At 40.3% G+C, this 26,226-nt stretch overlaps 1 pseudogene; it reads left to right on the forward strand.

Moving 5' to 3' along the window:
* The first annotated feature begins 4,849 nt into the window (after window positions 1–4,849).
* Window positions 4,850–24,426, forward strand: LOC112319498 (large ribosomal subunit protein uL16-like; annotated as a pseudogene).
* The last annotated feature ends 1,800 nt before the right edge of the window (window positions 24,427–26,226 follow it).

Consider the following 26,226-nt stretch of genomic DNA (forward strand, 5'->3'; position numbering starts at 1 on the left):
GCCAGCTACAGCTCTCCAGAAAACTGGCTGGCTAAGTGTCAGCTGTACAAACCCCAGGGAAGGCACCAAAGTTTAAACTCAGGGTAAGGGGAAGAGAAAGGAGTGAGAAGCCCCATTATGACTTCAAGGCCAATTTGTACAGTCCAGCATAGAAGGCCTGCAGCCCCAAATTTGGGGGTTCATAAGGCTGATCCTGAAATTTGATCTACCTCAAGCTCCTTGTATCTCTTTCTCACTGGTAAAGAACCCAGAAGAGAAAATGAATGGATAGTTGGCATCCCTAAACCTTTAATACAGGACCAAGGTAGGAAGAAATACCAGCCCAAGATCAGGTATAACCTCCTCATTAAACTGTTACTACGAAAATGAAAGAATGAAGGGGTCAGAAGAGAGACAGAAGAAAAGCAGATGGCAGAACTGAAATAGCATTTCTGCAATGAGCTTTGTGAGGGACAGTGCTGAGTTAAAACGGGAATGCCAAATTCTGAGTTCCAGGATCTAAGGGGACAGTGAGACGTGGGTGAGTAAGTCTAACTCAGCCAGGGATGTGTCCTGGTTCCCAGGGGACGAACACACAGGTAAACAGGGCAGAGGTAAGACATATAATCTGGTTATGGGATCACATTGGGAAGTGGGGAAGCAGGATTGAGAGGTGGACTGCCTTCCACCCCAGAGTGCCTGAAATCAAATGCCACCATCATTATCTCTAAGATCAATGATCACCAGCAAAAAGCTAAGCCATTGCACCCTCAGTTTTCCTAAATGCAAAACAGGAATCATAATAGTCCCCCAACAGAGTTGTTGGAAGTGTTTAACGAACTAATCCATTAAAAGCACAGGCACATTTAGTGTTCTAAAACTGGGCTCCCCACCCAGACACACTAGATTGTAAGTTCTGAGGGCAGGGCCATTGCTGCACTTGCTAATTTGCAGATCCCCGATGCCTAACGCAGTGTCTCAGAAAATACTTATGGTTGTTTATTGTTGTTATCAAGACTGTGGTACTACAGAAGGGGCTTGAAGAAACAACATTTATACCTTTTTTGTTCTCCCTAGATGACCTTCCCTTTCATTTGAAGCCAGCTAAATACATTGCTAAGGGTAAGCATATATCTTTCCCATCTAAGGATTCAGTTTTTCCCTGCTACTTCAGGAAATATATGGGGAGATGAAAACTAACCTCAACCAACAAAGCTGGAGTCTCGGTGTGATTCTGGTTCCCCAACATGGCCCCTTATTTGAGTGAAGTGATATGATACGATTCATTTGATTTCATTTGATTGATTTGAAAATGCCTTTCTTATGCTCATTCCAAATTCTCCAAATTTCAAGGGAAAGAGAACAACCAGGTACTAGGAGATAATCTCCAATGTTATAGTAAGTGCCTTTATGTGGTTGGTAGCATTGGGTGAGGAAGGGGCCACTGGTGGAGTAAAGACTATAGGAAGATTATCGACTATATTTCCTATGCTGTACTCTATATCCCCACAACTGTTTTGTAATTACCAATCTGTTCTTCTCAATCCCTTCACCTTTTCAACCACTATGTATGGTACCAGGTGGGTATTGGAAATATAGGGGGGAATACTTTGTAAAGTATGTGATTGTCTAACCACTATGCTGTACATCTGAAACTAATGCAAAACAATATTGAATGCAAACTATAATTTTAAACAAGGCTAAAACAAGAGATGCTTTGTCCAATTTAAATAACTTACTTTTTGAGAATAAAATTTATCCACTTATAGCCAGACTAAACAGTTGGCGATGAGGGTTTTGGATCCTGGAATCCTTCCAAGGAGGGGAAAATTGAGTTTCATTTATGGTAGACCAGTGCTACGAGCCTAATCCAGTTCCTAGTTATCATTTAGGATCTGAATTCTAGGTAGACTATAGGTAGGTAGGTCCTTTCTCATTAACTAATTCAGTCTTACAGCCCCTGAGTTGCCACAATAACACATCTTTGGTGGCCAGGCCCCAGGTGACCATCTGCAAGCTGGCGTAGCATCAGGAGCATCTTAGATGTTTTACAGATGTTCAAGTTTATACACAGAGGTTGTCTGTCTAGACAGCTAGTCAAACCTCTTCACATCTCCCATGAGCCTTGCCCTGACTCTGCTTCTAGCCAGCTGTGGGGATGACTGACATTTTGGAAACCTTAGAGAAATGTACTTTCTAAACATGGAAGCTTGAAGTGAGAAAATTGAATGGGGACCATAGGACCCCCTAGGAAGGGTTCACAAGTGAAAAAACATGTTCAAACCCCCCCATTCTAGCAGACTAAGAACTTGAGCTAAGGTATTTGGACACTAAAGTCAGTGTTATTCCACTAGATGACCTGGATATTGAGAAACAGCTTGACTTTCTCCACATTTAAGAGTATTGATTGTCTATGAAAACAGGATTTATCAAGCCATCTTCTACACCTGCCAGTGGGCACTATAGACTCTTAAAGAGCCCACAGTTCTGAGATGTCAACATTATCTAGGAGGTAATTTGTTTAAAGCATATGAAAATAAACTCTATTAGTTTGATAGGTCTGCTGTAACAAAATACCATAAAATGGGTGGCTTAAACAATAGAAATTTATTATCTCATAGTTCTGGAGGCTAGAAGTTCAAAATCAAGGTGTTTTCAGGGTAGGGCTCATCCTTTCTGAGGGCTGTGAGAGAAGGATCTGTTCCAAGCCTCCCTCTTTGGTTCATATATGCCTGTCTTCTCTCTATGTCTCTTCACATTATCTACCCTTTATGCATGTCTCTGAGTCCAAACTTTCCCATTTTATAAGGACACCAGCAATATTAGAGTAGGGTCTACACTTTAATAAAGGACCCTATTTCCAAACAACAACACATTCTGAGGTACTAGAAGTTAGGACTTAAACATGAATTTTGAGGGAACACAACTGAACCCACAGCAAACTCTAAATCAGTGTTTCCCAAATTTCAGCCATTTGTGTGTGTACCATCATCATACCTTTGCTTTGATCATATGCCATCTATATGATTACCCATGACCCCTTAATATTTAAAAATCAAATACTGAAATAGATTTAATGTAAAAGGTAACTTTAGCTCTTATGTAAATAATAAACCAAATAATAATCCTTTTCTAATAGACAGGATGGGGCAAAAGGAGGCTTACAGTTGTTCATATGGAAAATAATACAGTAATTAATAAATATAAACTCCATTTAATGTACTCACAACTATAAACCTACTTTTGCCCTACCCTGTAATTAGCATTATTATTAAAATTAAAAAGTCCTTATGTCACCTAACACTATGTCGTGTACCACCACTGGGATACATATCGCCCTTTGGGAAACACAAATTCAAATGGCTTCTGAGTGCACGGGTTTGCATGTATTCAGTATGAGATGGGCTTTTGTGGGTATTTTTTTTTTTAGTTAAAGATTTTATATATTTATTTTTCAGACAAAGGCGAAGGGAGGGAGAAAAAGAGGAAAGGAGACATCAATGTGTGAGAAGAACGTCAATTGGTTGCCTCCTGTTTGCCCCCAAATGGGGACACACCCTGCAACCCAAGCATGTGCCCTGGCAGGGAATCAAACTGGCAACCTTTCAATTCACAGGCCAGCACTCAATTCACTGAGCCACACCAGCCAGGGATATGGGTATTTATTGAATGAAGCAAATCCTATTTAAGAGGTAGTAGTTCCTGCAATTCCAAGTACTCCAAAGCAGCTCTCTGCATCTCTCCAGCCTCACAGAAACAGCCCACCTTTCTGTGTGGTAGGATCACAAGATTCTATAATGGGAAAGCACAACAGGGAGGGGGTCCATACCTCACCTTTCTTCTCTCTAGAAATTTGTTCAATTGCTGCAAGTGACATATAAGAGAGCTATAATTTTGAAGAGATAAAACTCATTGACTTAATTACTTCTTAATGAGTGATTGAACCTTTTGCTGTGAAAAGCTTGGAGTGGAATAAGCTGATCTTAAGGATAACAGTGGGGAACAACATCATCCCCATAGACTGCCCAGCTCACCTTTTACACATCCAACCACTGGACAAATCCTCTAGAACAGAATAAATAAATATGCTCCAGGAGCTTCACCTGTGTCCATAGCAGACATGACCAGTATTCCATGGACCTCTTTACTACGGGCCTATAAGGGCCTCAAAATCCTTTCAACACAACACTCCAGGAAGCCACTACCAACTTATCAGCATTGTATATGGAGAGGAAACCAATATGCCAACTCCTATCCGGTGCTGCTTTCTTTGGCCTCCACAAAGGGCCAACCCTACAAGCAGCTTAGGAAAAGCTCTTCGTCCCCTGTTCTCCCACCCTCTCTATTCCCTTCTAATATCTGACTCTTATTCTCCAGGACTCACCTTAAATGCACCTCTCCAAAGAGACCTTTTCCATAGAGACCGTAGTTACCTAAATAAATGCTGAAATGACTCCCATTATTCTGCATCTCAGATTTTTGTTTGATTCCTTCATATCATTTGCCATGACTTGTTTTACCATTGCTTAGGTACTTAACTTTTTTAAACAGTCTTGCCCACTGGACTGTTGACTCCTTGAAAATAAGGGTTACGTTGGTCTTGTTCACCATTCATCACTTGCATACACTATGCACTCAATAAATATTTGTTAAAAGGAAAATAGAAAGGGACAAGAAAAAGAAGAAAACAAGGGAAGGAAAGGGAAAAGAAAAAAAGAGGAAGGAAAAGGAGGGGAGGGTTACCTCATTTAATCCTCATAGCAACCCTGTAAGGCAGTTATTACTATTAAGCTTATTTTTCAAATGAGAACACTGAGGCACATAGAATAACTCCAACATAGCCCCTGTCCTTGAGTAGTTGAGAGTCTAAATGTACGATGATGATGAAGATGATGATGATGATATTCATAATACTAGTAAGAGTAGTAATTTAAATACAGGTATAAGTGAAAAATTGGAAGACCACACACTAGACCGAAGGTGTGTCAGCTGTATGAGTAGTTAGTATGTGAGTGCGCATGTGTGTGGTAAAGCATCTCAGTCAGTGAGTGAGTGCTTCTTTTCTTCATAAATGTAATGGGTGTGATCCAGGGTTGTTGATGAATGTTTAACAATCAGATTTCCAGGTGTAGCTCCTGATGGATGTTGATGCTATTTCATTTATGTTAATGAGGAAAATGAAAGTGAAATAAATAATTAGATCACATGTAAAAAGCTCATTCATTGCCAAGGATGTAACTTCTTTATTGAATTAGGTAATAGTTTTAAACACTGGAAGAACATCTCCTCAATTTTTTTCTATTCACAAAGTGAGTATTACAGTATGAGGCAAAAATAGGCTTACAGTTCTCAATGCACAAAACACAGAGTTTAATCTTATATTATTATTTATTTATTATTGTATTGTTTTCCATAGGGACAACTGTAAACCTACTTTTGCCCCACCCTGTATATAAACAACATACTCTTACATTAAATCCACACCAATATTTTCTCTATCACTTCTTTATGTCTAGACCAGGAGTTAGCAACCTATAGCCTATGGGTTCCTATTTTTATAAAGTTCATCAGTTAACTGTTTTTTTCCATTTTTTAAGGATTATGAATAATAAGGAGGAGAAAGAGGAGAGGAAAGAGGAGAAGAGGGAAAGGGAAGAGGAGAAGCAATAGTAACAAAATAGTAGCAAAGCCTAAAATATTTACTCTCTGGATCTTTACAGAAAAAGTTTGACAATTCTTGGTCTATGTAGTCAACAAAACAATAAATCAAGACTTGATTTAGTAGCATTACTGATTTCTGTAGTGTAAATACTCTCACCATGGCTGATTTCAAGCTAACAGAGTTGAGAGGAGACGTATAGTCATGCAGCATTATATAGTTATTTCCACCACACAGAAATAATAGACATAAGTAATCTCTAGAACATAGATAATGATAGGCATAGTGAAACAATTAGGAAGTGGTGAGTTTTGAGCATTTATTACCTTTAAAATATAACTGTATTCCATTGTAAATTTATAGGATTGTATTTTTAATAATGGCTATTTTTAATAATTGCCTCACATGAAATTTTAACAAGTGCCTCTTGCGAAACAAAATGAGCTGGACCCAGCATACCACAGTGCAATCAGAGAAGCAGCTGGTTGCCTTTAATGTTAATGTTGATGCTATGCATTGCTGCAAACTAGGCAGGTCTAGCTGGTAGAACATATTTTAAGAACACATTCATTACAGCCTTCTTTATAATTGTAAATATTCTTTAAAGATCGAAATATCTACTGGTAGAAGAATAGATAAGTAAAACATGGTTTACTTGTGTTCTGGAATATTTGCATTATGGGATTCATGTTATGGCACAGTGGTAATGTATTATCTAATTTGCACGCATCAGCAGGGATAGGTCTCAAACACAAAATGTGTAAAAAGGAAGTTTCAGAAAAATATGTACGGACAATGCAATTTATGTTACTTTGAAAACAAAGAACACAAACCTGCATAGTATTTTATGGATACATCAAGTGTGGTAAAAGTATAAAAACATGTGGGGGAGGATGCCTCCCAAATTGTGACATCAGTTGCCTTGGCGGGGTTAGGATGTACAACAGAAAAGAGGGATGGAACGGGTGAGCAAAGAGAACTTCAACTTGATCTACTTATAATTTTTGTTTCATTTTATAAAATTAAGTAGAACAGATGTTGGCAATTATTAATATGTGGTAGAAATAAGAGTGCTTATTATATTCTCTGAGTCTAAAATTACAGAAAACAATTTTTAAAAAAAAACCCAGCCATAGTCCAAAGTACAGAAAACATTCAGCCTCCTCTGGCCAGCTTGGCCGGGGAGCCTTGCCCTCCCTCACACGAGGCCCTCCACCTACTTCGCAGTGCCCAAAACATGTAGACCCAGTGCTGCTCGTCCATCACGCTCCAAGGTCTACTTGGATCTCACCTGGGAGCTCACATTGAAGTTGGGGTCTCCCAGCCACTGCCAAAAAAATGCAGATGCCTCAGCTGGAGTATAAATTAGTATAAGCACATTGGAAAACAATTGGACATTATTTTGTAAGACTGAACAAACGCATTTACCATTTCCCAGCAATTGCTCCTAAGCTAATGCATCAAATTTGCATCCACGTACAAGAAGACATGTGCAAATTGTTCATAGCAGCACTGCTCATAATGACAAATACTGGAGGTAAAGTATTTTTGATCTTGGCAATTATTCCTATATCCTCTTTCTTAATGAACTATTTTTGAACTAGGAAATGTATTATTTGCAGTAGGAAAAGGCATGTTAAAAGTGGTTTCATCTGTTTCATAAATAGTAAAGCAATTTGGATTACTGCTTGGATTAGCAGCAATTTGGATTACTGCTAGGCTAAAATAGGGCTTTTATCATTGCATCATATATTTAGGTTAAACATTTTTTAAATGCTAATTTCTAACTCTAGGAGATCAACAACATGGATGTCAAAATTAGTAAAAAGTTCTTTGAATTCATTTGTCACAGGCTAGAGGGGGTGGGAGAGGTGACAGCAGAGGCAGACTGAGGGGAAATTACCCGCTCACAGATTTCAGACTTCCAATCCCACCCCATCCTGCCCCCCTCTATTGAGCACCGAAGTGCATCTCCTTGCAGAGAGCCATGTTTGTTGAGTCTGAGAAACTATTAGATTAATTTTTGGCATGTTATCTATTTATAAGTATATTAACTTTGACTTCAAGTTTAATTTTGAAGGTTCTCTTCTTTAGAAGGAGAACTGAGAGAAGTTTGAGGTTTAACTTTTCCCACCAAATGATTTTTTTATTTACAAAAATAATTATTTTCAGATTCTTTAAAAATGAGCCACATAAGCTCAAAATTCCAAAATCTCCTGCTTTTTCAAAGTGACTATTTTATGGCTAAAACGTACCATAGAGATATACATATAGAAGTACATCTAGTGTTAGAGTAGGAAAGATCTTCCAACTTGCAAAACAAAACACAAAACTCACTGTCACTCTCCCCAAACCCAGCTTGCCCCAGCACTCACAGAAAGAAGTTCCTGCATTTAATGCTGCAATGCCACACACAAAAAGAACAGTTAACCTTGTTACGTGTCACAAGTTAAGTGACCTGTCCATGATCTCTGGACAAGCATCATTGTCAGGACCAGGACCCAGTCCAGAGAAAAATCTTTGTTCCTAGTCAGCCTGTTCCCTGCTTTTCCATCAGTTTTCAATATACAGTTCCCTGAAAAGAAACTGCTTCGTTTTCATTTGTGGTTTTGTTTCCGCCATTCCTCAAGATGCTTTGAGAGCCTTCGTGATTTGACTTTTCAGGTGTTATTGTTTGCATTTTCATCACATAAAAGGGAGGGCTGGCAGCTTACCTGATAACCCCACATGTCATACACAAGAATACCAATTACCACCCAGAAGGCCAGTTTGATCTTCACTTGTCAATGGCTCCTTCCTGATAACACTTCCTACAGCTTCTATGGGTGGCTGGCTGGGCACCAAGTTCTGCAGAGTAGACACGTCTGCTTCCTGAAAACTAAAGGGGAAGCTTTTCACAAACTTGGGTCCCTCTACCTCCTGCCCTCTCTACTCCCTTCCAAGTACAGCCAGAGACTTAGCCTCCATTGTTTAAGCACTAAGTGCAGAGAGGAGGAGAGGAGGCTCTATAAAAAAAATGGCAAGAGGATGCTTCTAGCCACTCCAAGGACTTCAAAACTCTTTTGCTGCAGAAGATTTGCAAAGGAATGAAAGGTTCTCATTGTCCTACAGAAGAATACAACATGTACTGTCTATCCTCTAATCACACACACACACACACACACACACACGCACAGGTTATATCCAAACAGTTCTTCAACATGTTAAGTGGCAGAGCCTAGTACCTTTATTCAGGTTTGAGAACCACTGCATTGCAACAGATTCTCTGTGATTAAAAAGAAAGAGTGTCCCCCTAAAAGGTAAGGCTATACTATAATGAGAAAATTATGGAGAGGAAACTAGCACTTCAGGAAACGCCTGCAAGATTCAAGATTCAGAGAGATGCTACGAAGTTAAGGCAGTTGGTAATTTACCTCCCATTCAATTTAAATATTCTTTTTTAAAAGATTTTATTTCTTTTTAGAAAGAGGGGAAGGGAGGGAGAGAGAGAGGGAGGGAAACATCAGATGTGTGAAAGAAACATCAATTGGTTGCTTCTGGTATGTGCCCTGACCAGGAACAAAACCCACAACCCGAGCATGTGCCCCAACCAGGAATCGAACTGGTTTCTTCACTTTGCAGTGGAATGCCCAACCAACTGAGCCACACTGGGGTTGGGGTTCAATTTAAGTATTCTTTGCATCTTGATATACTGTAAGGAAGTTTGTGCACTTAACAGCCCATGCCACGAAGGATATATAATCATACATTGAACAAAATAAAGGAAAGGGAAGGCTGAGTATCCCTGATTCTTCAGAGGAGAAATTCTCTCAACATGCCACAAGGCTGCGGAGATGCCCAAATGGCCCTGGAAACAAGCTGAGAAACTTTCTTTCCTGGGGGCTGCCCCGGGTCACAACACAGCACACATCCAGTGTTAATCAGAATGCATTGCCCCAGATCCAAGAGGCCCATTTTCTCCTTGATGCTTTCAATATGCTAGTGATTTAAGCAGAAGCAGAAGGTATTCAAAGTGGGTCCTCTGTGTGTATGAACAAGGCTGGGGAGTAGATGTCAAAATCAAAATGCAGAGATAGAAATATGATGTTCGTAGGCTGTAGATGAATGCATTTGCAACTGTGGGCAGAAACATTGCTCCCAGAAATCCTCAGGAAAAATTCACTAGTTGAGACTTTAGCTGAAAGCCCTGTTACCACAGTTGGGTGTCTATGTTATTCTTGGAAAAATTTCTACAGACATACAGATTCATTCTCAAAGAAGGAATGGTTCCCACAGCTCTGGACTTAACAGCCATAGTGATGAACTCATTGGAGACAGGGATGCCAGCTCTTTCATTAGCAGGGCTTCAACTCCCACATTTGGGAAAAGGTGACAGTGGCTTCCCAACAGAGTTTTTGTGAAGAATAATATGGCAGAGGTGACAGTGCTCCAAAACGGGGGCCATGCAACACTTCAGTCAACCAAGAGCAACTAACTTCCTGGTTGTGTCCAGTAGGCAGTCCCCTGAGACAAGCAGCCAGGTAACAGGAGAGCAAGTCTACTTTTACAGATGTGCACTAAGTGCCACACATAATGCTGGGTACATTTTACCCCCACCTCACTTAGTTCTTGCAAAACCCCTGCAAGAATACGTATTACTATTCCTACTTCATAGACAAGGAAACTGAGGCTCAGATTGGGATGGAAATTGGTAGTGACTGTGCCCCCTAGAAGACACTACAAAGGCCAGGTGCTCACTTTCAATGCTGGTCCCTGGCTAGAGTGTGAGTGCGTGCCCCAGTTCTGGTCCATAAGACCTGAGGGGGATCTGCTGAGGCCTTTGTTGAAGGTTTTACTACCTAACAGAAGGTGTGCAGATGAAATCCTCTTGCTTTCCCTCACTGCACTTCCTCATCTCTGCATGTGACCTCTGGAACTATTGCCGCCTTCCCACGGGCACAATGGCTGACTTACCAACTCACCAACGGAGTAGAGGGGAAAGAAGGGAAGTGCTTACGAGCCAGTCATGGTGTCATAGCCTGGAGCGACTGAATGAACCAACACAAACAGCCTCTGGGTATCTCCTCACGTGAAAGAAAAGAAGAGTAGAGAAGGAGGAAGAGGAAGAGGAGGAGGAAAAGAAGAAAAGAAAAATGCCCTTGGTGTTCCCTGGTATTTACCAAAAGAAGTTGAAAACTTACGTCCACGTAAAAACCTGCACACAGATTTTTATAGCAGCTTTATTCATATATGCCAAGACTTGGAAGCAACCGAGATGTTTTTTAGTAGGTAAATGGACAAACTGCAGCATATTCAGACAACGCGATATTATTCGGCCCTAAAAAGAAAAGCACTATCAAGCCATGAAAAGACATGCAGAAACCTTAAATGCATAATATTGTAGTGAGAGAAGCCAATCTGAAAAGTCTGCATACTGTACGATTTCAACCACATGACATTCTGGAAAAGGCAAGACTGTGGAGACAGTGACATGGAGATTCGTGGTTGCCAGGAGGAGAGGGTGAGAGTAAAGGATGAATAGGTGGAGTGCAGACAATTTTTAGGACAGTGGAAGTGCTCTCTATGACAATGTAATTGTGAAGACATGTCATTATAAATATGTCCAGACACAGAATACGCAGTACCAAGATGAACCCTAATGTAAACTATGGACTCCAGGTCATAATGATGTGTCCATCAATGTGGGTTTATCAGCACAGGGGGAGGTTGGGTGTGCTGGTATATGGAAAATCTCTGTATCTTTCCCTCAATTTTTCTGTGAAATTAAAGCTTTTCTTAACATATAAAGTCTTAAATTTTTAAAAAGCCTTTGGATTAAGCTATTGCAGTCACGGCTTCCTGTTACTGCTCCTCAGCCCTCCTAACTGATTCACCTCCCACTGCTAATTTGAGCAAACAAGAAAGAATGGGGCAGTTTATAAAGCCAAGGACTGCCGGCTGCAGCAGTCAGAGTCCAGTCAGAAAACAGAAACCGCATTGGATATTTTAAGGGTGGAATATAAAGGTACTAGGTATTATTAACTACTAAGGACTGAAAAGCAAAATGAGAACAGTGAAGTATGACACAGATCCTTATAGCAGCCGCCACCCCTCGGACTGCAGGAGCAAAGGCAGGAGGTTGGATTACAATATAGAAGCTTGGAGAAGAGTCTCCGAGGACCTGGGACCCCCATGATTATTGGGGGGAAAGTCAAAAGGCTGGTACTGGTTTCTTGGGTAGGGAGGTCGACGTGGCTACTTCTGAGAGGGCAGGGGCACTGGGGCTGCTGCTATTGAAAGTAACTACCCGTGCTCAGTTGAAGAAGCACTGCTGTGCTGACACCGACAGGAAGAGGAACAAATAGGAAGAAGCATGTTTCAAACTCTCCCCCACTTTAAAGCTTCCCTCTAGGGCCTGCATTGGCAGAGCCTACCAGGGAACTGCTGGCAAAGCAAAAATATGGTCTCCAAGTCCCAGCCCCAGCATCGCAGAGCAGAATCTAGGAGGGAGGACTGGAAACTTTGAGAAAATAACTAGCACACAAGGTGTACTAGTTTCCTGGGGCTGCTGTAACAAAATACCACAAGCTGGGCAGCTTCAAACAAAGGAAATTTACTCCCTTCCGGTGTGGAGGCTAAGAGTCTGACATCAAGGCATCAGCAGGTCCATGGTCACTCCCAGGGCTCTGGAGAGGAATGCTTGCCTGTGTCTTCTACTGCTGCGAGTTGCTGGCAGTTCTCGGCACCCCTTGATTGTAGCTGCATCACTCCAATTTCTGCCTGTTTTCACACAGCCTTCTTGTTGGGACACCCACTAGTCATTAGATTTAGGGCCTCCTCTAGTTCAGTATGGACTCATCTTAACTAATTACATCCACAGAGTCCTTATTTCCAAAGAAGGTCACATTCTGAGAGCCCAGGTATACTTTTGAACTTTGAATTTTGAATTGGGGGGGCATCCTATTCAACCTAGTAAAATTTTAGCCTTCTGTGGTAAGTTGGTAGCTGGGAAGACTCCAGTGATAGTGTGAGGCTTCAGTTGCTCCACTATCTGTCTGAATATGTGGTCAGTGATATTATGGATCCAGAGAAGAAAGGCATTTCTATTTTTATTAGATTACAAAGCTATTCCTAATTCTGCTCAAAGTTCAGGATGTTGGCTCTTTTGAATGCAATACAACAGTCTTCTCCTTTTCCAAGACCAGAGCTAAAAAATTTTTTTTAAATAAATAAATATAATAACTGAGTAAATATTAGCTGAAACAAAACCAGGGTAAATGTGGAAGAAATGAACCCACATTGAAAGTCCACTAGGTGTCAGATTCTTTGCATAGTATCTCTGTGGTCTGTCTGGTCCACAGCAATGCCAACCCTGCTGCATGCACTAAGTGAGGAGATGGGTCAGAAGGCAGTGGAGAGCATACAACATGTACATGCTGGTAACACAGAAGTGAGGTTCAAGCAAAGGGTCCAGCAGACACATCAGTGAAGTGGCCTTAACAGGACAAACACTAATGAACAGGAGATAGTATATTTAATATATTTAAGTTCTTTTCAAAGGAATATTTTCCAGACTACCTGGATTCAAATCCTGGCTCTTACTCCTACTACCTGTATACAAATGTCTTAGCCATTCTATACCTAAGTTTCCTAATCTGGAAGTTCCTAAAATGGGAATAACAATAGCGTGGACCTTGTGGTGTTATTATAGTAATTAAGTCAGTTAATATTTACAAAATACTTAGAATAATGTCTGGTACATATTTTTGTTAGACAAAATAGTGTTTGTGAAATAAAATAGACATGGTAAGTAGCATTAAACCCTCAAGAACTGTAATTTGTTGGTTATGCCATATTTATTTATTTTTATTTTTATCATATGAGATTTCCTTTCAGAATATTTTAGCCAGACCTGTAACAACACTTTGTGAGTGTGCGTGTGTGTGTGTGTATGTGTGTGTGTTGGGGTGGGGCAGAACAGATCACAGGAAAGATAAGTGTAGAACTAATAAAGAAGGGTCGGTCCAGCAGATGTTTGCATTTCCCTTCTCTGACATCTTTTGTAGACCTATCCACATACACAGTCCATGTGGCTCTATTTAGATTATCAATCAAGGTGTCAGTATATTCCTTAAAGTTTGATATACGCATGCCAAGAGAAAGAAGGTCTCTCTGTTCCCTTGACTCCTAAGTTATTAAGATGAGAATGGGAGATTGCTCACTGCCTTTTTTCTTACTATATGTAAAAGGCCTGGCTGAAGACATCTAGAGGAAACCAAAGCCAAGAGATAAGAACAAAAAAGAGCTCCTTGACATCATTTGATACCCTGGATCAGACAATACCTGAAGCCCTTCTTTGGATATCCCAGTCACATCATCAAATTCATTTTTCTTTTGTGTCTACTCCAATCTGAGCTCTGTTTCTGTCTTGTGCTACCAAAAGAATGCTATCTATGTTCTCCTCTAGGACTTTTATGGTGTTGTGACTTATATTTAACTCTTTTATCTATCTTGAGTTTATTTTTGTGTATGGTATAAGTTGGTGGTTGAAGTTTCATTTTTTTTGCATAGAGCTGTCCAGATGTCCCAACACTATTTGTTGCACAGGCTATTCTTACTCCATTTTATGCTCCTGCCCCCTTTGTCAAATATTAATTGACCATACAGATATGGGTTTATTTCTGAGCTCTCTGCTCTGCTCCACTGATCTATGTGTTTGTTCTTATGCCAGTACCAGACTGTTTTGATTACAGTAGCCTTGTAATATAGTTTGATACCAGGTATTGTGATCCCTCCTACTTTGTTCTTCTTTCTCAAAATTGCTGAGGTTATTCAGGGTCATTTATGGTTCCATATAAGTTTTTGAAATGTTTGTTCTGTATCTGTGAAATATGTTATTGGTATTTTAATAGGGATCGCGTTGAATCTATAAATTGCTTTGGGTAGTATGGACATGGGGATGGGTGGGGAGGAGGAGGATGGTAGGGGAAAGTGGAGACAACTATGCTTGAACAACAATAAAATAAATAAATAAAATTCATTTTAAATTTTAAAAAAAGAGAGAGAAAAGAATGCCATCTAATTCACTTGAATCATCCAGTAAAGGAGATATTTAAAATTTCTAAATGAAGTCTTGGGTCAATAAAAAATATGGCATTCCTAATACCAATCCCAAAATCTCTGGTGCAAGGTTTCCTCAATCTGTGTACAAATTCAGAGTTTTTCTTTTTCACATGGGACCTTCTTAGACACTCTGGTTCTCAAGAGTCTGCACTCACTCCAGGCTGCCATGAGGTGACTTCCCTGCCCAATCAAGCTCTGCCCAGGTCCCTACAGCAACATCAGTCCACTTGGAAGTCTGGGAGGGGGCCATGGAGTGCTCATAGCCCCAGTTGGCAGATTCGAGGAAACGTTCCCAGCCCCTGTACCTCATCAAACTTCACAGTGCACTGAGTTGATTTATGAGAAAAGGTTATTAAAGCATGTAAGAGCTCCTGCTGGAAAGAAAATTATCTGTATAAACAAAGTGTTATTATGGGATTCAGGGAGCCTACATACAGAAAAGGTCATTAAAATAAGAAAAAACTGGCATATCAATCTCTTCTAAATCACTAAACTCACATGAGAGAAGTTAAATATCTTTATATCTCACTGGTTCCTTTTTGATCATTAGTCGTTCCAGCTCAGGGGGGGACATTCTCAGATGCTAAACTGTCGAGTACTTTAAATTAGAGGGAATTTCTAAGACATAAGTTGTGAAGCTGGGTTTTTGAAAGAGGGCTCAATTAGAGATTGCCTAGTAATACAGAGCAGGCATTTGAGTCCCTGGGGTATTATTTTCTCTCCTACAAATGAAAGACTAATTTTTTTCCTCTGCTTCATTTGACAAGATTTGATATTTTCCACTCTTTCTCCTAATGAGGGAACTTCACAACAGTCACACTGTATACAGTGGTATACTTCACAAAAATGATTTTTAAGCTTTGGGTTAAGAAAACAAATCTCTGTAGTAGATCAGTTTGTGTTAAAAATAAAAAATGACCTAGGGCCAGATTCCTCCCACAGAAATCATATTAGTAAACAGTTGGTTCCATTAAGATGTTTTACTTAACTTTGGTTCTCAGAGCTAGATTTCTTTGTTCTTTTTTTTTTTCTTTTTTTCAGATTTTACTAAAGCTGGGGTCAGTGAAACAAAGGAAGGGCTTGAGATAGAAGAGGCAAGATCACAGCAATAGGAGTGAGCCTAGTCTGCACTGACTAGACTTAGGAAAAAAAGTCACAGTAACAGAAGTGAGTCATGCTGGGCTGCATGGACTTAGGAAAAGAAGTTAAAGAGGCAAAAGGAGGCCCTTGGAGACAGGTTCACGGGGTAACCCCAGGATGAGCTGCTGCTGCTGCTGCCCGCTGCTCCCCTGGTTGCAAGTCTCCTGGGAACCTTTAGAGCTCAGGAGAAAAAAAGCAAAAGTACACACCAGAGGAAAGGGGAGGCATGGGTGTGCTCTAGGGAGCATGCCCTTTGTACTTAGCAAGGAGTTCTGACAGCCCAGTTCAGACTACTGATCTATATTCTACAAGCATATGAGCAATATGATGTGTCTTTGATTTCCCTTTTATTTGTTCTCTGGACCATTAATTCTGGAGTTTAAAGACAATAATATTACATCTAAATGTTTTCAAAAGTTTTGTTTGCAATATATAATTTGGTGCAATTAAGTGCTGGCATAAAAATACTATGATGATATTTTGGCCAGGGGCCTTAGCACTACCTGAGTCCTTGCCTCATGTGCACACTAATTCTTTTATAATGCCTCCAAGGGATGCATTAAACAAAGGAGGCAAAGCAGAGGGGCTTTGAACCCAAATGCCAAAGCAGAATTCAAGTAAACTGGGATCAAGTCCATAGAAAGCTCCTGTAGCCAAATGATGCAGGTATGAGTGAACTACAGCAAGTAGGAAGGCTATTCTACCTCATCAAAGTCCAACCAGTTTGAGTGCTTATGTCGGCAAAGTTTTCAGTCCTGAAGCTGAACTGGGCATTCTTAGGATCTAGTGGAAAACAAACATCCAAAGACAGATAGCTGAACCTTCTCTCCACGTAGCAGAAGCAGGCCGATACACCAACCCAAAAGAGAAGAGACAGATTTTTAATCATGTACAGTGACTCCAACCAACTCCAGCCATAATTCCCCTTTTGAGGGGTGAGAGAAGATGTTGTGATGAAAAGAAGTTCCAAGACCTCTTCTCCATTCTTAGAAGCCAAAATGTGAAAATCTTTCACACCCAGCATTATATATGTTAACATATGTCTACTTGGCTCATTTAGGGACCCACTATCTCAACTGCATTGGTGTTGTCTTTTATATAATGCTAGACATAATTAGTCATCCAACGTAGTGGGTTTGGACACACAACAGAACTGAATTATAATATGTACTAGAGTCCCCATAGATACACTCTCAGTCCTCCAAAACTATTTAAAGCATTCATGCTGTGAACATCTATAATTTCACTGCCTGGAATCTTTTTATCTTTCCTCTGGTAGCTATATCCCAGTTTTCCCCACTTTCAACACATGTGCTCCCAGTGGAGTTCACTTGACTCTTAACTCCAGAATGGGGTGAATGACCCAGACCTGGCCAAAGTCCTGCATCCTGATGACATTAGTAATCAAATCAAAGATGAGCACATGGACTCACTTAGTGCAATCCGAATGGATCCCAGAATGATTTCTGGAAATTCTAGGATGAAGATACTGCTCACTCTTTCTCACTGGCTTTCAACATAGAAGCATGCAGCTCCCAGAGATAACGAGAATCATCTTTCAAGCATGAGAAAGGAGCCCTTAAAAATGAAGCTAACACCAAGGCAACATAGCTGATTAATGTATAGAGAAAACCTGAGTTCTAGAGACATCAGTTGGGCCCTGAATCAAGCCATATCTGAAGCTGGTATGTCCATAAATTACTTGACTGTAAGAGCCAATAATTCTTTTCAATGTTTAAACCAGTTTAGGTATGAGTTTTTATCTTTTGTGAAATAAAAGAATGTCATAAAGGATATACACATGTACATTTCAAAAAATTACCCAGGATGAAATAACACCAAAGGATAAAGACAATTCTATAAACTATTGCATTAATTATAAAATTAGATCAAAGAATTTTTGAGTACTTACTGTGGGCCAGACAACCTAAGAACAAATCAATCAACTAAGTGCTATTACTTTTCCCCCTTACATAGGAAGAAAGTGTGACACGGAGGTCAAGAAACCTATCCAAGTTCACTTAGTAGTAAGGTGACACTCCAATACTAACCCAGGCAATCTGGTTCCAGAACTTGTGTGCACAACTGCTTTGTTCTACTGCTTCCAAAACATGGATCACTTTCAACAGATTCTCAACCAGCTTTGAAGCATTTGTACCACACTTATGTGTGCTGCATTCATTGCATCATCCCCAGAAGTTTTCTGAATCATCCAAATAGTTTCCACAGAGGAATGTTCCAGCTTAATGCAAAATTTGAAGCAGACTTGTTGCTCTACTGGTTCAGTCATTTTGAATGCACGTCCACACAGTACACATGCTCCCTCAATGGCATCTACCGTCCCCACTGACTAGAAGAGTGAAGTTGCCATTGTTCACACATGTGTATTACAATCCAATCTCTTTGGCTGCCAGGTTCATGGATGTCACGCAAACCATTCTCATTATATTAACAATGGTTGGAGTTTTTTGAAAAAGGCTGTGGCTATGGGCAACTGGTGATTGACAGCTTCATCATGACAACACCCCTGGTCAGGCATCATATCTCGTGCAGAGTATTTTGGTGAAACATCAAATCACCCAGGTGGCCCATCCCCGCTACAACTCAGATTTGGTGCCCTGTAACTTCTGGCTTTTCCCAAAACTAAAATTGCCTTTGAAAGGGAAGAGATTTCACACCATCAATGAGATTCAGGAAAATATGATGGGGCAGCTCATGGTGATTGGGAGAACTGTGTGAGGTCCCAAAGTGCCTGCTTTGAAGGGGACTGAGGCATCATTGCCCTATATACAATGTATCTTGTATCTTCTTCAATATATGTCTCTATTTTTCATATTTCATGGCTGGATGCATTCTGGAGAAAAAATATATATACTTTTTAATATATACATATTTATATATCTATAAAATGACCAGCGGACAGTGGTGGAAATCAAGATGTGGAGGAATGGGATATAAAAACTAAGGTTTTAATTTCCAGTTAGCTTCACAATGACCTGCCCTATAGGGTGATTTAGGTGACAGCATGTTCTAGCAGGACCAGTGGTGATAGTCAAAAGCAGTCAGATATAATACTGGTACTGGACCTGAGTAATCAGTTCATAGCTAGCAGGCTCTCAGTTCCTGTTATAGGTTAAATTGTGTCCCCTAAAATAATCATATGTTGAAGCCCTAACCCCAGTACCCCAGAAAGTGATTGTATTTGGAGATAGGACCTTTAAAAGGGTAATTAACTAGCTGTGTGACCTTGTGTATGTCTTTAAACACTGACCCTGACTTCATTTCTGAGAATCCCTATCTCATGGATGTAGCAAGGATTAGATCAAAAGAGATAATATATGAAAAACACTTCATGCAGTTCCAAAACCATAGTTACTCAATAAATGGAAGCCATCTGGTAACTGAGTTTCGGTGGATGCTGCATGCCTAGCGTTCACCCTAGTTAGCATCCACGACTTCCAGCGTGACTCATAACATTTCTCTTGGCTGGGGGGGCCCAAGTCTTCTGACCTCCTGCCAGCCTTGGTGGAGACTGACTCCCTTACTGGGTTGTGTTGGCTGGGGCAGAAGTTCAAGGCCCATAAATGAGCAGACTGAGAAGCCAGGACTGAGATTTTTTTCCCCATGCCCCATACACAGATAAAAAATTTGTCCAACAGGGTCATCTTAGAACAAAAAAGGACAACAGCAGGCATGGATTCTAGCATCCTGGTTAGTGTTCCCTTCAAAGTGCTTCGTCTGACCTTTTAGACCTCCCTTGAATATGGTGGGAAAAGTTCCAGATGAGGAAACTCTAGGGACAGTATGCAGGGAACAGGCCATCATTTAGATATGCAGATGTCATTTGCCTCAAAAAACAGCTCTTGAAAAGTCAAAAACATACCAAAGAATAAGCAGGGAATTAGGACTACATATCATAAATGTCCCAGGTCACTGCTACAATAAAATTAAAGACTTTTGTAGTTAATTATGATTCTAAGAGAGGAGGTTTATAAAAATGGAAGCTATATTTTTAAAATACTCTTGAGATTCAGTCATATTAGGGGAAAAATCATTTTTCTTAAGACATTTCCATCAAGGATGACTCTGTTTTCTCTCTCTGCTGAATAAAAAAAACATACCCAATGCCAGACTATTAGAACAAGACTGATCCTGTTATGACAAATACCACAGCCTCAGCCAATGGTCCACTCATTACACAATGTATTTAATAAACATTTCCAGAACCACCAATAATGGAAAAACTATGAATGCCATTTCCTGTTGAAGGGTCTGGAGCAAGCCTAATGGGAGAACCACACATTCTGAGGGGGCCTCTGGTGTTGAACCTAGTGGAGTGTTTACTCAAAGCACCTCTAGGGAATATGGCTGGAAGTGGGCAGAGGAGGAGGAATGAGAATCATGAAGAAGTCAAACAGTCACCAGGAAAACGACTTCAGACGTTAAAGTAGAAGGGTGAGGCAAGGATAGAAATTGGAAGCTAACAGTCTTAACACATATGAAACTAAAGCATAAGCGGGAGAGAAATGTGAAGTCAGGACTGGAGCTGTGAACCTTGAGAACCGGGGCTTTCTTCAGGGGGCCGGGTAAATAAATAAAGAGCCCAGGGCTGGGCATCAACTGAAATCTATTTCCTGACACACCTCGTTGGGAAAACCCAGCCTATGGAGTAAGACACAGTTATTCAATTATTGGATAAAACCCCCAGAAAATATCCTGGGTGATATACTGAATCTCCACAAAATGAAGAAAATTTCATTTTTAGTATTTATACTGGTGTTTCCCCTGCGGAGAATTTTGAAAAATGAACTAGTTGTTACAATGTGGAACATCCATTCCCCTGGCCTTACGCCTTAGATTTTCATGCGTACGTGATTGTGTACGTGATGGTGGCAGCAGTGGGGATTTGTACCCTACAAGCTCTCTGATCTCTCTTCCTGATGGGTGGGAGGCCAGGCCTGACATTCACTGTCCTTGTTTCTTTAATTGGGTAGAGTTACTCAGTTAACAATCTGAGAGCGCCATGACCCCTTTCCTTCCACAAGTCAGTTCTGCACACCCAAGTTTTCTTCTGAGGAGAGTGGTAATGAGAAAAGATATTTGGCCACAGATTTTGCCTTGCTCTTCAATGAGCTTTATCAGTAATAATGTTGCATCTTGATCTCCATCTGTCTTAATCCTGTCTTACTCATTTCTCAATTGGCATTGAACTCAAGAGAAGAGATGGAGTGTTATTATTAATTGGCTCCCACAAACTCCAAGACGTTGCCAACATTTAACTATTGGGAGATTTCATATAAAGATTGAGGTTTCTGACTTTTGTTGAAAAATGAAATGTCTGGCAAGACTAGGACCATATTTACACTTAGCGTCCATCAGCTAAAGATGAGTAATGGGTGCCACCTCTAGATGAGGCATGCATATTCCCATTTGCCACATCTCATACCACTCCATATTATGTTACACTCAGACATTTAATGTAGCCATCTTGTCTTGGCATTTGTTTTTTATTTCCTACTATAATCATATAAATGTCCGTCTTCAGAATGGTGATATTTTTTTCTAAGTTAGTGGAATCCTGGTTATTGGATAAAATAAGTAGTAAAAATTTTAAAAACCATGGTGTGGAAGGTCCTGTTATTTAATAGGTTTGCAGACTAAGTGTTGCGGCATTCCGGTTCTCGGCCTAGTACAGCCACAGATCTCTGTTATTTCACTGCACACACTTCCAGGACAACAAAGACCTAAATCAGCAATAGTTTCCTAATTTTAGATAATACTACACCTGCCAGCTCAGAAAAACCCTAGTTAACCTCTATAGCAAAGAGAATCCCGCATCTCTAGCTTATATTTTGTGTCTAGACATTATAGGGTGTGTCTCTCTGGCAAAATCAAAGTGGAGGGTTGGAAAAATTACTGAGCTAGTTCAAGCAAAACACATGTCAAATGACCCAGGTAGTTTCCAGAAGACCAATGCTTTCTCTGAATTAGAGTACTTGGAGAATTGCCCCAACCCCCTGTATTGCTTGGGTCAAGGAGACCGAGACTGTGTTTTCACAACTAAAATAGCTACAGTTGAGCTAGCCATGGAGACCTGTCTCAAAAACACAATTTTGCTGCATCCCTTGTGGATTAAATTACCTTGAACACAATTGTTCAGTCGTAGGAATAGTAAAACATATTAATTTGATTGTTCTGAAGTAATTTAATCATATTACACAGGTATGACTAACATTAAACTTATTCCCAGCTTCATGTTATAAGATAGAAAAATGACTAGTCAGTTACCCAGTTGTCTAACTCAAATAATACTAACAGCTGGTTTGACATTTTTAATTAATTGATTGATTGCAGTTTGAGATTCCTTTAATGTAGTACTCTTATGGTGCTATGGGCTAAGATTTACCTCCGTTAATTATTTTTTTTTCCTTTTTTGGCAACTAGCATTATTTTTCTTCACATATGCTGGTTGGATGACTTTTAAATAAAGTTAAATTTCTCCAGTGGATTTCTCTCCATTGGCTTTTCTCTTTAGAAATAGAGTCTTTTCTCTTTAGAAATACAGTCTTTCCTGGCTCACCTTCTGAAAATTTTTGACACTGTTTTTTTTGAAAGGTGAAGTATCTCCTAGCTATCTCTTAGTGCTCCATACCTGGAATCCTGGCCACCATGATATCATTCACTTCAGAAAAGAAATGCAAAGTAAATATGACTCCAGATTTAAGTCCAGGAACTTGAACAAGCACTACAGACAGAGTGTTTGGCTTCATTTCTTGTTGTGAGTCAGAGCCAGGAGGTTCCCATTAAGGTGTATATGAACTGTATTACTCCGTGCTGAAGTTTTTCTATAACGTAATGTTGTAAGGCAGCCAAGTTCTTCTAACAATCTCATGGACCAATATTCAAAGCATATCAGTATCTCATTAGATTCTTCATTTGTAAAAAGCTTTACATTCTGCTCAGCAAGCCATAGTTACATAGATATTTTGTTTTAGGGTAAAGTAAAACCCGTTTTAAATAAGTTTATTACCTCCATTGTGTTAGTACCTCTCAGGTTGTCGCATTCATCTGGAATGAGTTGCCGTAAAAAGAGCAGATAAATGCACAGAATTATGCATGCAGCATGCTTTGATAGAGTTCAAAGTAATAGACAGGGTATTTTCAGAGAAAATTTGTTCTACACCCCCACCACTGTTCAAAACCAGGGAATAAGTCCCTCAGACTAAATCACTTGGCAGGACAAAAACTGTTCAAATAAGCACAAATCACAAGGAAAAAAGGCAACAGATACCCTCTCTGCAGCTTCAAACCCCTCTCTTTTCCTCTTGCTCTTCTCATTTAAATGAACCCCTGAGGAACTTTAGGCAAATATATTTTGAAAAAATGATGAATCCCAAAAGATTTAGTAGTTACAGAAAAGAGTTCCCTGCTAATCCCTCTCCCACATCTCCTCCTTATTCTTCAAAAACCACTTCTCCAAATGATAATTTGTGAGGACGTCCCTCATCATTAGGTCATCTCTCACCCTGGTATGTCACCACCTTCAAAGATAAATGACCTGGTAAGAGGATGAAATGTACTGAGGTTCAAAAGCGCCCGTGGACTGATGGTCCCAGCACCGTAGCTGAAAGATGTCTTTTGTTGTCTTTCTAAACCCAGTGTTCTGTGCTGAAAGGACAATGATCATGTCATCAGCTCCAGAAGTGAGACATGAAGGATCCGGGCTGACAGAAATTGGAAGAGGGGATTATAATCACATGTTTTCTAGGGAGAAAAATCAGACAAACAGGCAAACTGAAAAAGAAACTCTGGTAACAGAATGAAGAACACTGGTCTAGTAAACCTCTAAAGAATGTATTACACTCTTTTCTTTTCCTTCAGCGTGCCAGTTAAGATCCTGGGGTCGCCACGCGCCACCGCCCCACCCGGTGTTACTGGTATGGTAAGAACAAGCTGTACCCAAAGTCTCATTTCTCCCGGGGCCTCCCTGATGCCAAGATCCACATCTTTGGCCTGGGCTGGAAAAAGGCAAGAGTGGACGAGTTCCCACTCTGCGGCCACATGGTGTCTGACGAATATGAGCAGCTCTCCTCCGAAGCCCTGGAGGCTGTCCATATTTATGCCAACAAGTACATGGTGAAAAGCTGTGGCAAAGATGGCTTTCACAACCGAGTGTGGCTCTACCCCTTCCACCTCATCTGCATCAACAAGACGTTGTCCTGTGCTGGGGCTGACGGGCTCCCGACAGGTATGCAGGGTGCCTTCGGAAAGCCCCAGTGGCCAGGGTTCATATTGGCCAAGTCATTATGTACATCCACACCAAGCTGCAGAACAAGGAGCATGTGATTGAGGCACTATGCAGAGCCAAGTTCAAGTTCCCTGGCCGCCAGAAGATCCACAGCTCCAAGAAGTGGGGCTTTATTAAGTTTAATGCGGATGGATTTGAAGACATGGTGGCTGAAAAGTGGCTCATCCCAGATGGCTGTGGTGTCAAGTACATCCCTAATCATGGTCTCCTGGAAAAATGGCAGGCTCTGCATTTATAAGTCTCTGCTTCTACCTTAACACCCACCAATAAATCCTACTTTCCTGTCAAAAAAAAATATATATATATATTACTAAGGGGCTATGAGGAAGGAATTGGATGTTCTCCAATATAACTCAGAAAAATAAAGTTAAATGGCACTGAAGTGTACTAGGAGAAGAGAAGATCATATACTAAGCAAAACTACATGGCTGGGTAAGCATCTTCTTCTAAATAGGTCTTTGAAACTGAAATAGTAATAATAGATTTCTGTTCTAAGCAGGGAAGTGAGTGAAATTTCTAGCAGAATCTATGTATCATGTTCCCTGTTCTCCTTCTACTCTTCCAATCTACTTCATGAGGTCTTACTACCAATAGGTGACAAATGGGTTTGTCCTTGTGACAACATGGCTGTGTACTGCCTCTCTGTATGTGTCTATTTCTTCCGCTAGATTGAAAGCTCATGAAAGCAAGAACTGTTGTCCTACTCAATCTTACAAGATTATACTATGGAAATATGTGTTGTGAGAAATTGAGTATGCAAATTCAACATGAAAGGCAAAAATTTTATATGCCAAATCATCCTTGGAAAAATCTCTAAGAAAGGGGCAATTTGGAGACCATTTTTCATTAAGTCCAACATGGTGAGGTTTCTTCTGGTATTGGAACAGGTCAATGTATCACTACATCTTTTATTTTATGAAGCTTTACATTCTACTGGTGTTTTTTGTTTGACTACCAGTTGGCTTGTGACTAGGATCCATATTTTTTGAAAAATATAACACTAAAATCTTATTCAGGGTTACAAGACATCTCAACCATGAGAAATACACAAAATCTGATACTGAACAAAGAAAGAGAAGATTCATGTCTGTCATCTCATGTTTACTGTAGATGGGATCTCATCAGGAGAACAGAAACCATGCTGGGTGTTTCAGACAGAGGTGACTTAATACAGGGGATGAGTTAGACAGCGATTGGAAGACTAAAAAAGCAAAAAAAGGTTGCTAGGGTAACCTGGGTAGTAGTTGCTTGGGAAGCAGCTGCCATTCTTTGGGCTGGGACAGTAAAAGAGAAAAAATGGTGTTAACAGGACCTGGGAGCATAGGGGAGTGTCTCCAGAGAGCTGACTAGAACTGAAAACAGGAAAAATATTCCTTCTGCTCCCTTATCACCTTTTAATCTCCTGCCAGCGCCTGTGTTTGGCAGAACCTAACCAGAAGCCAGACCTCAAAGAAGTCTGGGGAATGTAATTTGCATAGTCTCAGCTACAGTGTCAGAGCAGAATGTAAAAGTCTGGGCTTGAAGCTGAAAGACAATAGACAAAACTATTCTCAGGCATAAACTCATTGAGTGGAGTAACAGGTAGAATTTTCTTTCATTTTCTCGTACCACAGTTGATGTCCAATAAGTTGAATGTATGCATGATGCAAATTTACTTTTTCTGGTATCCGTAGTTCATTAGTCTGATATCCTGCTTATAGTAAGTGATTAAGGCACATAGTGAATGGATAAATGAGTGTCTTTTTGGCTTTTTGGTGCTGAGGGAATTTACTATTAGTCCTGTATAACTGCCACTGAGACATACTAGAGAAGACATACAGAAACCAACCTCTGCCATAGCTCACTGACATTGCAAATGTACCTGCCCCAACAGTTCAATTTGTTTCTACCCCTGGCTATCCACTTGCAATTCGCTATGGGAATCTCTACTTCAGCCACACTTGCGTAGCTGAAGAGTGACATCCAGTGGCTTATAACTTCATCACTTATCATAATGCATCTGGAAATCGAATCAGCTCTCAATTATCAATATAAATAT

Source organism: Desmodus rotundus, chromosome 6, assembly GCF_022682495.2.
Source record: "Desmodus rotundus isolate HL8 chromosome 6, HLdesRot8A.1, whole genome shotgun sequence".
Lineage (NCBI taxonomy): Eukaryota > Metazoa > Chordata > Mammalia > Chiroptera > Phyllostomidae > Desmodus > Desmodus rotundus.